Source organism: Notothenia rossii (assembly GCF_949606895.1).
Source record: "Notothenia rossii genome assembly, chromosome: 4".
Lineage (NCBI taxonomy): Eukaryota > Metazoa > Chordata > Actinopteri > Perciformes > Nototheniidae > Notothenia > Notothenia rossii.
In genome coordinates, this window is record NC_136902.1 from 48,817,208 (window position 1) to 48,832,102 (window position 14,895).

General features: G+C 44.4%; 1 long non-coding RNA gene across 1 annotated transcript; it reads left to right on the forward strand.

Annotated features, from left to right (window-relative positions):
* Positions 1–942: 942 nt before the first annotated feature.
* LOC307037642 lies at positions 943–7,276 on the forward strand. Its single transcript, XR_013807737.1, has 8 exons — positions 943–1,429; positions 2,134–2,212; positions 3,941–4,017; positions 4,205–4,300; positions 4,801–4,912; positions 5,081–5,248; positions 5,386–5,540; positions 6,848–7,276. It is a non-coding gene; the product is annotated as an uncharacterized lncRNA (long non-coding RNA).
* The last annotated feature ends 7,619 nt before the right edge of the window (positions 7,277–14,895 follow it).

A 14,895-nucleotide genomic window follows, 5' to 3' on the forward strand; every position in this document is an offset into this window, starting at 1 on the left:
ATACATAAATAATTAAATAAATACATATATATATAAATATGCCTATGAAATACATTCTGAAATAAATAAATGAGGCAATAAATATGTATACATTGTACATTTAAATACACATTTATTTATTTCATGGGACTTTTATTTCATAATGACACATTTATTTATTTATTTCAAGAGACTTTTATTTCATAATGACACATTTATTTATTTCAAGAGACTTTTATTTCATAATGACACATTTATTTATTTCAAGAGACTTTTATTTCATAATGCCACATTTATTTATTTCAGGGGACTTGTATTTCATAATGCCACATTTCCATTCCTTATATGCAAATGAACGGGGCATGGTTAGCTCCAGGGCAGGAATTTCACGAGGGCCACGAGGGCCATGGCCCACTTTGGCCTTGTGCCCTTAAAAATGATATCTGCCATAAGGCCACAGTGGCCTTGATGCCCTCTCTGACTAAGTTTTGTGGTTTAGCAGTCTGCCTCTTTTCTGACACGGCTTCAACACCAGCATATTTTGAAGGAGGAAAAAAAAATCAGCGGTGCGCTTGATTGTACATTGTAATTGTAGTCATAGGAGTTCAAATTGTTCATTGTAATTGACGTCCTTTCAAAACATATTGTGTTAAAGTTAGCCAAACATGTCTGTGCTATAAGAATCCTTTGTAGTTTTAATAAAGAATTTGTTTAATTGCAATTTGGTGTCCATTGAATGCTTAATAAATATATATAAAAGTATTGTAAATGCATATACAATCGTAGTCACTTCATATCGTATGTTAAATCATTGTTTTAATTTATGGCCTTGGTGCCCTGGCTTTTGGCCTTTGTGCCCTTAAAAAATTGACAACTCAAAAGGCCAAGTGGCCTTGCCCCTAAAATGACGAAATTCCAGGCCTGGTTAGCTCACAGATCCAGACCAAAGCAACAGCACCACACTCCAGTACTCTAAAGTGGTTTGCAAGCTGCCAATAAACCAAACCGGTTCAAGAACCATTCTTGTGCTTTTCTGGTGCTTAACTGGTTCTTCTCTGGTTCTGAGTCCAGAGCCAGTTGCGGCTTAGCTCTGGTTCTTCCTGTTTCAGCTGCAGCGGAGCCGGCCGGCTCTAAACAACGAAAACCGGTTCTTAGCTGACCCCACTTGGCTGCCCGGCAAGAACAAAGAACCACGCTCACGTCGGAAGGGGGCTAGATTAACCTGAGCCATAATAACAGTTTATGACGAGTACGGAAAATGAAAGTTGTAACAAGCAGTAGCGCTGAGCAAAGTGAGAAGATCGTTGTTATTATACATCCATGGTGAAGATCAGTTGAGAGCGGTTGAGAGCGGTTTCTGTGACTCCGCCAAATACTGCTCTTCTGAGAGCAACCGCTCTGACAGCTCTCTCTAGTCTCTACTGGGAAACAGCTAAAAGTCCTTCTGGAGGTAAGCAACGCTACACAATTACACCCAGTCTGAGAGTAAAATATTTCTCGAAGGTTCGTTTTGCTTTCTTGCAACGAAAGTTAATGTTAACGTAACCTTAAGTTTGCTAGGAGGCTATTGTTAGGAGCTAGCTGTCTTAGCTAACAACAGTTAGCAGCTAACGTTTTCTGCAGTTTGTGTTGCCCCTGAAAAACGTGATGTAGTTATGTAGGGTGTGTTAAATTAACGTTATTTTACAAGTTGAGGGAGTTAAGTTGTGTTTAAAATCGTCAATGTAATGCACGTTAGAGGTTTTGTGTTTGACATGAAGTTAGCTAATGTTAGCTAATTCTACCAGGTTAGCATGTTAAGCTGTACTTTCTGTGGCAGCTAGCTTAATACAAAGAGGGGTTTTGTGCTTCATTGCAAACTTTTCTTGCAAATATTTGTTAATCTACCTGAAATTGTTGGGACAGTTTGTTTCTACTCAACTATACAGACCATTGTTGAGGAGATGCAAAACATACTGTACATGAGTTGGGTCCAACATATACTTTGAGTAATGTTACTTTGCTGCTAAAAATGAATCATCATTATCAGATGAGGACATCACCAAAGTGTGTGAGTCTGTCAGGGGATTTGATCTGTTCTCTACATGTCGTAAACAATTCTCTGTTATTACTTATCTTGTAAAATGTAAGTCTCTTGCTCTTGTCATCGTTCAGGCTTTGCATTTGAACTCCTATGACTGGTTGTGGACTTGAAGGGAACGACTTCCTGGCCTTGCTGACATCCAGGAAAAACGTGAGATTCTAATACATTTGAATGCCAAAAGCAAGTTATTGTTTTTAACTTTTTAAATATGATTGTTTTGGGGCATTTCTGTTTTATTGGACAGAGGCAGTATATATCTACTGGAAACAGTGGAGAGGGAGGAGATGATATGCACAGGGTGTCTGCAGGGTCTTAAAAAGTATAAATCAATTTAGCGAAAATTAAGGCTATTAAAAAGTATTAAACGGCATTTTCCAAGGTATTAAGAAGGTTCACAGCAACGACAACATGAAACACCCTTTAATTTACTGAAACGACATGTCGGGAAACCCCACAAGGCGGCCCATGCATAGCGCGCCGTAAAATGCTGCTTATTATTTTTAGTTTTGTTGCCTTGCTCCGCTCTGTGTGTGGGGGGGGGGAACTAAATGACTACGGTAACGGGTCCCAAGGTGGGTAGACCGGCATACGCAACGCTCTGGGGGTCCAACGGCTCGGTGTGTAAGCCCTATATGATCATTTTCTGATAACGATGAAATAGCCCGCCTCCCTCTCTCCGTCTCCTGCTGCTGCTGGGCTGTCAGAAGAGGGGGAGGAAAGGAGAGGCAGTCACCGTTTATTAAATATTATTATATTATTATACAGAGAACAGAGTCGTTATCAATTTGTTTTAAAGCTCAATAAATAACAAAGAAGACCTCTGACCGGCACTTTTCTAACTTTGTACGGAAGATTTAAACTTTAACGGACATGTTGACCGGCGGAACATTTTTTTTACGGAAACTCTGCCGCACGGTCCCCTCGTTCCTTGGAAGAGGCGGAGAGGTGGGTGTTTTTCATCTGCTGGTGGACAACCTGAGAGATACAGCAGGAGAACACGCCGTCCACCGCGGAGAATAAACAGAAGGGCAACCAAAGCAACCATGCTCCGGGGTCTTCTTCGCTGCTTTTGGTGTATTTCGGGCGGCAGCAGCGCCACTTACAGGCCTGACATATGTACTACATGGTTTCCAGCATTTCCAGCGGTCTAGTGTGAACGGACACGTTAATGAATTGAATGCGTGTGAACGGAAGCCTTTTTTGCACTTGCGTATGCGTTTTACCGTATGCGTCCTTGTGGGGCCGGGGTCTAATCCAAACTATATCTGGTCATAGAGATCTGCTATTTTAAAGTAAAGTCAACACATATAGACCCTAAATATAGTCTATATTAAGAACGAGAAAAGTCTTAACATATATATCCTTTTTTGTAAGCATATGACAAATGTGTGAGGGTGATGACGTCAGAGCATCGTCCTATGTGCCAGTGCTTAGCCCCGGACAGCCCCAGCCCAATTTAACCCCTGGGTATTTGTGAGGGAGCTCCTATATGGCATTACCCCGCTGAAGCTCACCAAAGTTTAACATATTTCATAGTTCAAAGTTTTGTCAATTGTTTTGTTTATTGGTCAAATACTGGTTTCTAATGGTTTCTGAGGAATTTTACTGGAATGAAAGAGCACAGAGTCTACAGAAGCAAAAAAGCAGCATACTGCAGTAAACCTGACCTTCACAGAGAGGTTGAAGTTCATGTGGAGAGGAGGCTTCAGTAGTCTGTCTGCACTCTGTTTAGTTTTGCTATCTTACAATCAATATAGTAAATGTGAGGTAAAGTGTGTTGCCAATGTAACCGGTTAGAACTCAAAGTTGCGATGAGGTCTTAAAATGTATGGAAAGGGTCTTAAAAAAGGTCTTAAAAGGTATTACATTTGACTTCAGGATTCCTGCATATACCCTGTATGCAGCAAAAGGCCCAGCCGGATGGTTGCTGCTCCGTGTGGAACGTGTTCTATCAGGTAAAGCACTTTGGTACCCAGTTATTTATGGTATTGAGTTTGAATTTATCCTTTGGAATGTCATTTCCAACAGTGCATTGTAAAGACTGAAAAAACAGGCTCAGGTTAAAGCTTGACATGATTTGGTCTTTTACTTAAGAGGATGTTTGTCCTCCTGTCTTCTCTTATTTCCTTATCTTTCTTTCAGGTGTAACATCTACCAATGGTACATGACAGAGACCTCCTCCACCTCTTTGCTGTCTTACTAGTCAATCCTTCTGATCAGGTCCTTTCCTAAATAGTGGTAAGTTTTACAGTTCAGTGTACGTTAATTTAGCAACTTAATGCTTTACCGCTGTTGAATAAACCCTATATTGCTAGTCATTTTATTAAAACTACGATTTTAAACTTTTTGATTCCAATTACAATAAGTTATAATTGTAAAACATATCTTAACATCCATCAGCAATCAATACAACAAATCATCCAACACTAAATAGAAGAAATCAGGACCTATTTCTTTTTATACAGCAGCATGTTTTGGGACTGCTCATTGATGTCATCAAGAGCCATTGAGTCTCCCTTTTGTAGTCGGCCTCTCAGAATGTTTATCATTTCTTTGTCTCTTAACATTCCTATAATCATTAGTTTTTTTATTGTTGATATTGTCTTGTTTATTTTTGTTGTGAGAATCTCTTTGCAATTGTGTAAGTGCTATATAAATAGTTATACTAATATTATTGTTGTTACCATCATTACTATTATTAATAAGGTCTTCTTTGTTTTCTTTATTTATCGCTGCAGAAAGGATCATGCCAGCCCACATCAAAAACCTGATCAAGAGCTTGTGAACCTCACTGCTGCGGACACCTGTGTGATATTCGACTCTGACTGGAACCCTCAAAATGACCTGCAGGTACGATATATATATCTGCTCTGTCTTTCCTAAAGATAGCTCAATAGGGCTACAACAACAACAACAACAGTCTTTCCGTTTATTCCCTCGGTTCTTTAAGTGTATATTTTCCCATTTAATGCTTAAAAACTTTGCCATTTTGACCCCTCTTTTAATTTTTTATTTCAGGCTCAAGCTCGGTGTCATCGTTTTGGCCAGTCTAAGGCGGTGAAGGTGTACCGTCTGATCACTAGAAACTATGAGAGGGAAAAGCTGGATAAAGCTAGTCTGAAGCTCGGGCTGGACCGTGCCGTCCTGCAGAGCATGAGTGGGAACAAAGAAGGCAACAACAACGGGGTGAGAAAAAAAAAATCTGTCATATTTCTAGATGCCAAGTCATTTTTGGGTCAGTCGCTGTTGCAGTACGCTTAGTTTATTTTCGAAAATAGTTTTCTAAATCCACTTGTGTAAATGTCTCTCTCTGTCGCCTTTAGCCGGTCCAGCAGTTCTCCAAGAAGGAGATCAAGGACCTGCTGAGGAAAGGAGCCTACGCCGCCATCATGGACGAGAACGACGAAGGCAATCGCTTCTGCTAGGAGGACATCGACCAGATCCTGCAGCGAAGAGCCACCATCACCACCATCACCAGGTATGTTCTTAGCAGCACTAGCCACTTGCGCTTTGTGAGATACCAAGTACTTGGTTATTTGAAATGTAATATTGATGATGTAATCATTAAAACTAGGGATGGGTACCGGGTCCCCGTATTAACGGGCCCCGGGGCTGAATTATTAAAGACCGTGGTACCGTTAAGGTCCAACGTTATCGATCTTTTTATCGGTACTAGAGACATTTCAAAAATAGATGTCATATGTATTATATCTACATAAACATGATATCGCCAACTCCGTTTCTAATATGCAATAAGACTACAAAGTGCGTCTATGATTTATTTTCGATCTTTCCAATCCAGACGAGAGATCTCTCTCCCCGGTCGGCGTGCGAGGGGGCGGGGCAGTTTACACACACAACCTGCTACATGCATGCAACACACACACACACGCACGCACATTGCGGAGAGAACTAAGCACCCCGAGGGTAGTTACTGTATATGTTACCCGTCTTGAGCATGGATGTATAATAAGAACTTGATACAGCGTCGGAGGCGGGGTCTCGTTCTTTCCTATGAGAGCTGCTCATTGGCGCATGAAGTCAAAATGGCCCAACTTTTGAGAGACCGAAACGTCACAGATTACCCGTCATGCCTGGCTGTCAGAGCAGAAGAACCTGTATGTGCACTCACAGAGCATGCACCCCTTAAGCCCCGCCCCCCGAGCTCACACTCTCGGCTCAGTAGAATGAATGGAGACAGAATGATTGTAATAAGGGCTATACAATTGTTCATACTGGGTAGTTTATTTAGTTTAAAAAAATTGTCCACCGATTTACAGACCTCTCTTTCCCCATGTCAGTCTATGGGAAAAAGTATTTCTGGGCCGGTCGGCGTTACAGACTGATAAGGCAATTGTAGTACTACCGTTTGGACACAATGAATATTTTCCTCAGAGTCCGGCGCACTTCCTGGGGGCTTGGTCTTGAGGTGGAAAATGCTCGTTGCCAAAAGTGCAATAAGAATTTAGCCTGTAAGGGCGTTAACACGAGCTATTTGTCTAAACATTTAGCAAAAGTGCACCACATTCAGACGGAGCATTGCACCGGGTTCGACTGTCTTTCTAGTAGCTCTGTAGCCCCATCCACGAGTAACGTTTCCACGTCAGGTATATATTACGTATGCTAGCAGCAACACACAGAGTTAACTCAATGATACAAACATGGGTTAATGATTAGAGGTAACTGAGTTATTTATTTTGTTAAAGTTTCAGCTATTCTGTTTACAGTTCTATCATCACATAATTTAATACGATTTGTTAAAACATTGTTGTTTCTTATTTTCAGTTTGCTACAAGCAGTGGCTTTACGAGAAAGACGTGGAGGACCAAGAAATGCTGGCCAGATTGGCAAAGACCGGAAGATACATAACAGAGAAGATAATGGATATTAACAACTGTAGTGGCAATTTCTTATATTACTTTATATAGTAAAACCAAATGATGATATTATGCTTAGAAATTGTTTGGTCAACTCGACCTCTTGTACCACACGGTAGCTTCCCGCCAAGGTCGTACCTGGAGGATGTGGCTCTCCCTATGCGAGCATTGTAAGATAACAGTTTTCTAAGGAAAGTCTTATCTCTTTTACTTCCTGCACAGCAACAGTCCTCTATAAAACACACACACACACACCTTATACATTGCGTGCACTCCTGCAGACTACTCTGTACTCTGTGAGATATGTACCTTTGAAGCGCTTCAAATAAAGAACCAACAAAAGACAACGCTGCTTGCTTTCACCAGTTTATTATTGATTACTCTCATTGTACATCTTTACAGTATTGACGAGTTTAAAATATCCACGACACAACTCAGTTTCAGTGTGTGTACTCTGTATAAATGCTCTGTAGTTGATCTGACTGAAATTGTGATTTTAAATCTCAAAACCGCTACAGTATCTGTCAGGCAGAAACTTGGGACAAGTAATTTGACTGAAACCTTAAAACTGAACTAACTGACTGCTAGGGTTAAACTTTGATTTTAACATTTGTAGAATACTAAGAGCTTTATTGAGTAGGTGTAACTGTATTAAGGGTTAAACTCATAACTTTATAACTTAGGGTTTCATGTAATTGGAAAACCATTGTGACACTGAAAATACAATAACAACTCAGGAGGGAGCCAGTCTAGATTTCCTTTTGAGGGCCACCAGCTGCAGAGAGTTAACTAATTAAAGGGGCGTGGCCCCACAGCTGTGAGAACTCAGCAATCAGGTGTCAATTTTAGGTAGCTCTTTCCTGGAGCGTCAGCTTCAGCGTCAGACAAAGACATTGGAGTAAGACTGACAAAGACATTAGAGTCCTGTTGGAGTCACGAAGGAGGCAAAGAGGAGGCAAATCCTACTTTGATTGAGCTAAGTATCTCTAGTATTTTTATTTTATTTGGTTTTTAGCCCCTCATGCTATAATCATGTGTATTTTCTCCATTCCTTTTTATGTTTCTTCCCGCAATTATCACTGGCCCCGTGTATCTCCTAATCGATATAACCGGCCTGCTCTCGTCTATCCCACATGCTCCACTGAGATCCAACATCTACAGGGTTCCTGTGGGGTCTTAAAAAGTCTTACATTTGATAATCAATGTAAGGCCTTAAAAAGGTCTTAAATACGACCAAAAAAATAAGAAAGGTCTTAAATATGATTTAGAAGGTCTTAAAAATCTTCGGATTTGAAAGGTACTTCTGTGTTGAGATCGCGTCTAAATGTGTTTTGGGGGAAATGTCCAGGCTGCAAAGTAACCAGTATGGTAATAGCCTTTCAGTTCCCCCCAACAATTTGTATTGAAATAAATCAACATGGAACTAGTAATCACTAACTTTGTTTCCCCCGGCCCCTTATCGGAGAAGACCCAGCTAGTAACCTAGCAACCAAGCTTCAGTTAGCGGCAGTCAGAAACTCAGGTATCTTCGAATCTACTTACAAATAAATATGGGGAAGTGTCAGTTCAACCGTATTTGGTTGGAAAACATTGAATTTAGTGCTTGGTTGAAACCAGTGGAGGGGAACGTGTTTGAAGCCTGCTGCACCTTTTCCAAAAGAAACTACGTTTGGACGTTTGGGTCTACTTCAACCCTAAAAGCGGAGGTGCTGTAGACGCTAAATACCGTAGCTAAACACCAATCATACAACAGCAACGATAAAATAGTGTAGCCAAGGCAGCATAGCTCTGAATACAGATCTTGTTACTCTCTCTCTCACACACACACACACACACACACACACACACACACACACACACACACACACACACACACGGGCTGCTCGATTATGGCAAAAATCATAATCACGATTATTTTGGTCAATAATTGATATCAGGATTATTAAATACGATTATTCATTGACTTTGAAAACATCCATTTATTGAACTTTAAAACAAATAATAATTTGAACAGTATCTTTTTAACTGTTGATTACTCTGAACGTATAATTCAACTGAAAAACCAATACAAAAATAAATTATACATTTAAATAAATAATATCAAAATAATAAATACCAATAAACAAGATCAACAAATATTTTGGAGCGTACTTCCACAAGCCATTAAACATATATAAATAAGATAAATAAAAAATAAATTAGACTAAAATTAATTAGATCAAATATGTTGTAGTGCACTGTCACAACCGCCTTGGGGGACTTCTTGGACGAATTAGATAATCTCCTCTCACACATCCCTGAAACTGGCCCTCCCGCTGTACTTCTCGGAGACTTCAACCTCCAGACAGGGAAGATATCTGAACTAACATCTCTGTTAACCACCTTTGCTTTCTCACTGTCTCCATCCCCACCAACTCATATAGCTGGCAATGTCCTTGATCTCATATTCTCAAGGAACTGCACTACTTCTAACCTCTCTGTAAACCCGCTCGACACATCCGATCACTTCTTCATTTCATTCTCTCTACCCCTTTCCAAACATAACAAACTAATCTCTTCTAATTCTGCACCTGTCCGCCGCAACCTTCGTTCCCTCTCCCCCTCTACCTTTGCCTCATCGGTGCTCTCAGCCTTCCCTTCCTCTGACTCGTTCCAACTCCTGCCTCCAAACTCTGCTGCAGAAACTCTCCCCTCTACTCTCTCATCCTCTCTGGACTCTCTCTGTCCTCTCACATCTCGTCAGGCTCGTCAGTCCCCTCCTGCTCCCTGGCTAAATGACGCACTACGTGCTAATAGAACCATCCTACGGGCAGCAGAGCGGAAACGGTGGAAATCCAAACACCATGACGACCTCCTAACCTATCAGGCTCTCCTCTCCTCTTTCTCTACTTCGATCTCTCAGGCAAAAAGCACTTTCTTTCAAGATAAGATCCAATCTTCCTATTCCAATCCCCAAAAACTATTTTCCATCTTCTCCACCCTCTTGGACCCCCCCAAAGCCCCTTCCCCCTCCTCCCTTCTGTCAAGCGACTTTGTTAACTACTTTGAAAAAAAGGTTGATGATATTCGCTCTTCTTTTTCTGACTCACCTTTACTCACCGCTGGGTCACCAGACCCTCCCTTCACCCACACACTAACCTCCTTTTCCCCTCTCTCTCCAAGTGAGGTTCTTACCCTCATTACCTCTGCCCGCCCTACCATCTGTCCTCTGGACCCTATCCCTTCAAACCTCCTTCAAACTATCGCTCCTGATATTCTACCGTTTCTCACCCATTTCATCAACACTTCTCTAACTTCTGGTAACTTTCCAAACAGTCTCAAGGAGGCAAGAGTAAACCCTCTCCTAAAGAAACCCACTCTCAACCCGTCTGATGTTATAAACTACAGGCCTGTCTCTCTCCTCACACTTGAACACGCTGTCTTTAAACAACTCTCCTGTTATCTCCATCAGAACAACCTTCTGGATCCGCACCAGTCTGGTTTCAAGGCAGGTCACTCCACAGAAACTGCCCTCCTTCCTGTCACTGAGGAACTGCACACGGCTAAAGCAGCCTCCCTCTCCTCTGTCATCATCCTTTTGGACCTGTCTGCTGCATTCGACATGGTGAATCATCAGATCCTCCTTCGCACTCTCCAAGAACTTGGAGTTTCAGGCTCTGCACTTTCCCTCCTCACCTCATACCTCAAAGACCGCACCTACAGGGTTACTTGGAGAGGGTCGGAGTCCGACCCTTGTCAATTAACTAAAGGGGTCCCACAGGGCTCTGTTCTTGGTCCCTCCTCTTCTCCTTGTACACAAACTCGCTCGGATTAGTCATTAGCCCGCATGGTTTTTCATACCACTGCCACGCTGACGACACCCAATTAATTCTGTCCTTTCCCCGCTCAGAGACCCAGGTCGTCGCACGCATCTCTGCTTGTCTAGCTGACATCTCTCAGTGGATGTCTGCTCACCACCTCAAGCTCAACCTTGACAAGACTGAACTGCTTTTCCTTCCGGGAAAAGATTGTCCCACTCTTGACCTAACAATCAACATCGGCACCTCTGTTGTTTCCCCGACTCAGACTGCAAGGAATCTGAGTGTGACCCTAGATAACAAACTGTCCTTCACTGCAAACATAGCTGCTACAACCCGCTGCTGCAGATACACTCTTTACAACATCAGGAGAATACGTCCCCAGCTGACCCAGAAAGCGACGCAGGTTCTGGTCCATGCTTTCGTCATCTCACGCCTAGACTACTGCAACTCCCTCCTGGCTGGTCTACCTGCATGTGCCATCCGACCTCTGCAGCTCATCCAGAATGCAGCGGCTCGTCAGGTCTTCAACCTTCCTAAATTCTCCCACACCACGCCGCTCCTCCGCTCCCTTCACTGGCTTCCGGTAACTGCTAGAATCCACTTCAAGACAATGGTACTTGCGTACCATGCTGCGAATGGATCTGGCCCTTCCTACATCCAGGACATGGTTAAACCGTACACCCCAGCTCGTGCACTTCGCTCTGCATCAGCCAAACAGCTCGCTGCACCCGCACTGCGAGGGGGACCCAAGTTCCCATCAGCAAAAACACGTGGGTTTACCATCCTGGCTCCAAAATGGTGGGATGAGCTCCCCATTGACATCAGGACAGCAGAAAGCTTACACATCTTCCGGCGCAGACTGAAAACTCATCTCTTTCGACTCCACTTCGAGCGATAGAACTATTAACAAAGCACTTGTATACTAATAAAAGACTGGCTTATCTAAAGCCAGTTGAGTAGCACTTGAAATGTTTTAGCTCTATGAAACCTGATGTACTTATATGATTCTGTTTTCTTCAAGTTTGTACTTTGTTGGTCGAACGCACTTATTGTAAGTCGCTTTAATAATAATAATAATAAATGGGATTTATATAGCGCTTTTCTAGACCCAAAGACGCTTTACATTATGAGTCAGGTCGACAAACAAAACAAGAACAAAAACACAAACAAAAACAAAAACAAAACAAAACAGAAAAGCAGTCAGGAGGATGTTGGTTCAGAGGGGGGAGGGGCGGGTTTAAGGATAAGCAGAGTTGAAGAGGTGGGTTTTGAGACAGGACTGGAACAGGGTGAGGGAATCAGAGTCACGGAGGTCTTGGGGGAGGGAGTTCCAGAGCTTCTGGGCTGCCACAGAGAAGGCTCTGTCCCCGAAGCTCCGGAGTTTGGCCTTGGGGATTGAGAGCAAACCGGCTGAGGTGGATCTGAGGGACTGGGGTGGTTGGTAGAGGATGAGGAGGTCAGTGAGGTAGGGTGGGGCCAGATGGTGGAGGGCTTTATAGGTGAGGACCAGGAGTTTGTAGTGAATGCGGTGTGCGACGGGAAGCCAGTGGAGTTCTTTGAGGACCGGGGTGATGTGATGCCATGATTTGGTGTGGGTGAGGAGTCTGGCGGCTGCGTTCTGGACACGCTGGAGTCTGTTGAGGGATGTTGTGCTGATGCCGAAGAGGAGTGAGTTGCAATAGTCAAGGCGGGAGGAGATGAAGGCGTGAATGAGTCGCTCAGCTGCGGGGCGGGTGAGAGAGGGACGGAGTTTGGCGATATTGCGGAGGTGGAAAAATGAGGTTTTTACAACTTGGCGGATGTGGGGGTCGAGGGAGAGGGTGGGGTCGAATATCACGCCAAGGTTGCATGCCTGGGTGGAGGGGGAAACAGGGGTGCCATCGATGGTGAGTGTCAGGTTGGGGGCTTTGCTGAGGGTCGATTTGGAGCCGATGAAGAGGAGTTCAGTTTTATTGCTGTTGAGTTTGTGGAAGTTGTGTTGCATCCAGGATTGTATTGCAGTCAGACAGGATTCGATGTGTGTGAGAGGGGGGTTGTGGGGGGATTTGGTGCTGAGGTAGATCTGTGTGTCGTCAGCATAGCAGTGAAAGTCCAGGTTGTGATGGCGGAGAATCTGACCAAGGGGGAGGATGTAGATGATGAAGAGGAGGGGGCCGAGTACTGAACCTTGGGGAACACCTTGGGTGACTGAAGCTGTGGTAGAGGAGTGATTGTTGAGGGAGATGAAGTGGGATCTGTCGGAGAGGTAGGACTGGAGCCACCTGAGTACAGTACCTTCGATACCGATATCCCGGAGTCGGGTAAGCAGGATGGTGTGGCTCACGGTATCGAAGGCTGCAATCAGGTCAAGGAGGATGAGGATGTTGAGGGAACCGGTGTCAGCAGAGGTGAGGAGGGAATTGAGGACTTTGATGAGTGCCGTTTCTGTGCTGTGGTGAGGACGAAAACCAGACTGAAGGGGTTCAAAAAGGTCATTTTTTTGGAGATAGCGGTGGAGTTGTTTGGAGATGATGCGTTCTATTGTTTTAGAGAGAAAGGGGAGGTTGGAGATGGGGCGGTAATTACTGAGGGAGGAGGGATCCAGACCGGGTTTCTTGAGGATGGGAGTGACAGCAGCAGTTTTGAAGGCAGAGGGAATGGTTCCTTGGGACAGGGAGGAGTTGAAAAGGTTGACAATGTAGGGGCAAAGGACGGGGAGGCAGGACTTCAGAAGAGGGGTAGGTAGAGGGTCAAGCGAGCAGGTTGTGGGTTTGGAGGAGCTGATCAGTTGGAGTATTTCAGGGGGGGTAACCAGAGTGAACTGGGAGAGAATTCCGTGGGGAAGAGGGCTCGGGAGGTCAAGGGAGATGGAGGGAGGAATTGTGGCGGTGGATGTTGGGGGAGATGTTTGTGTGTCAGATGCAGCGGATAGGGAGTGATTAATGGCAGTCATTTTGTCAGAGAAAAACTGGAGGAATGAACTGCATGTGGAAGTGGAGGAAGAGAGGGTGTCAGCACGGGGTTTGAGGAGCTTGTTGACGGTGGAGAAGAGGGTCCTGGGGTTACGGGAGGGGTCGATGAAGATGGTGGAGAGGTAAGCAGATTTTGCGGCATTGAGGGCGTCTCTGTAGGTAGTGAGATGGAGTTTGTAGGAATCATGGTGAACTGTGAGGGATGATTTCATGGTTAGGCGTTCAAGCTGGCGGCCGGTTTGCTTCAGTTTACGGAGTGCAGGGGTGAACCAGGGTGAGGAGGTTTTAAAAGTCACATTTTTCCTTTTGAGGGGGGCCAAGCTATTGAGGGAGGCGAGTAGGGTTGAATTAAGGTGGTTGAGTTGATCATCGGGGGAGCTGAGGTTCGAGTCCAGGGGGAGAGTAGAGGATAGCAGGTCGGAGAGGTGCTGGGGATCAACAGAGCGTAGATTACGGAAAGTGATGTTCCTGGATGGGGGGGGCGGCGGACGGGGGAGGCGGTGGTGAACTGTATGAGTTTGTGGTCAGAGAGGGGAAAGGGGCAGGGGTGGAGGTCGAGTACTGTGAGGTTGGTGGAGCAGACAAGGTCAAGGATGTGTCCTTTATCGTGGGTGGGGAAGGTGACATGTTGTGTAAATGAGAAATTGTCCAGAAGGGAGGAAAATTCAGAAGCGTGTTTGCAGGTGGTGGAGTCCATGTGGATGTTAAGGTCGCCGAGGAGTAACAGACGTGGGGAGAGGGATGAAGCAATGGTTAGGAGTTCAGTGAGATCAGAGAGGAAGGAGGGGTGTGGTTTAGGGGGGCGGTAAATGAGGATAACTGTCAGTGAGGGAGGGGTTTTGAAGGCGAGAAATTCGAAGGATGGTACTGAGGGGAGGGTGAGTTCTGTAGTCCGGATGTTCTGGTTGTAGATGACAGCCAGCCCACCACCACAGCGTGAGGGGCGGGGTTTAGTGATGTAATTAAAACCAGGGGGGGATGTTTGATTAAGCGAGAAGAAGTCATTGGGTTGTTGCCAGGTTTCAGTGAGCAGAAGGAAGTCGATGGATTTGTCCAGGATGAGTTCGTGAAGGATGTGGGCTTTATTATTGAGTGACCGTATATTTAGAAGGGCAAAATTGGTCAAGTGGGGGGCTGTAGGGGTGGTGGCAGGCTGGAGAGGTATGAGGTTGTCTAGGTTAGCAGCGCGGGGGTGGGCATGAGAG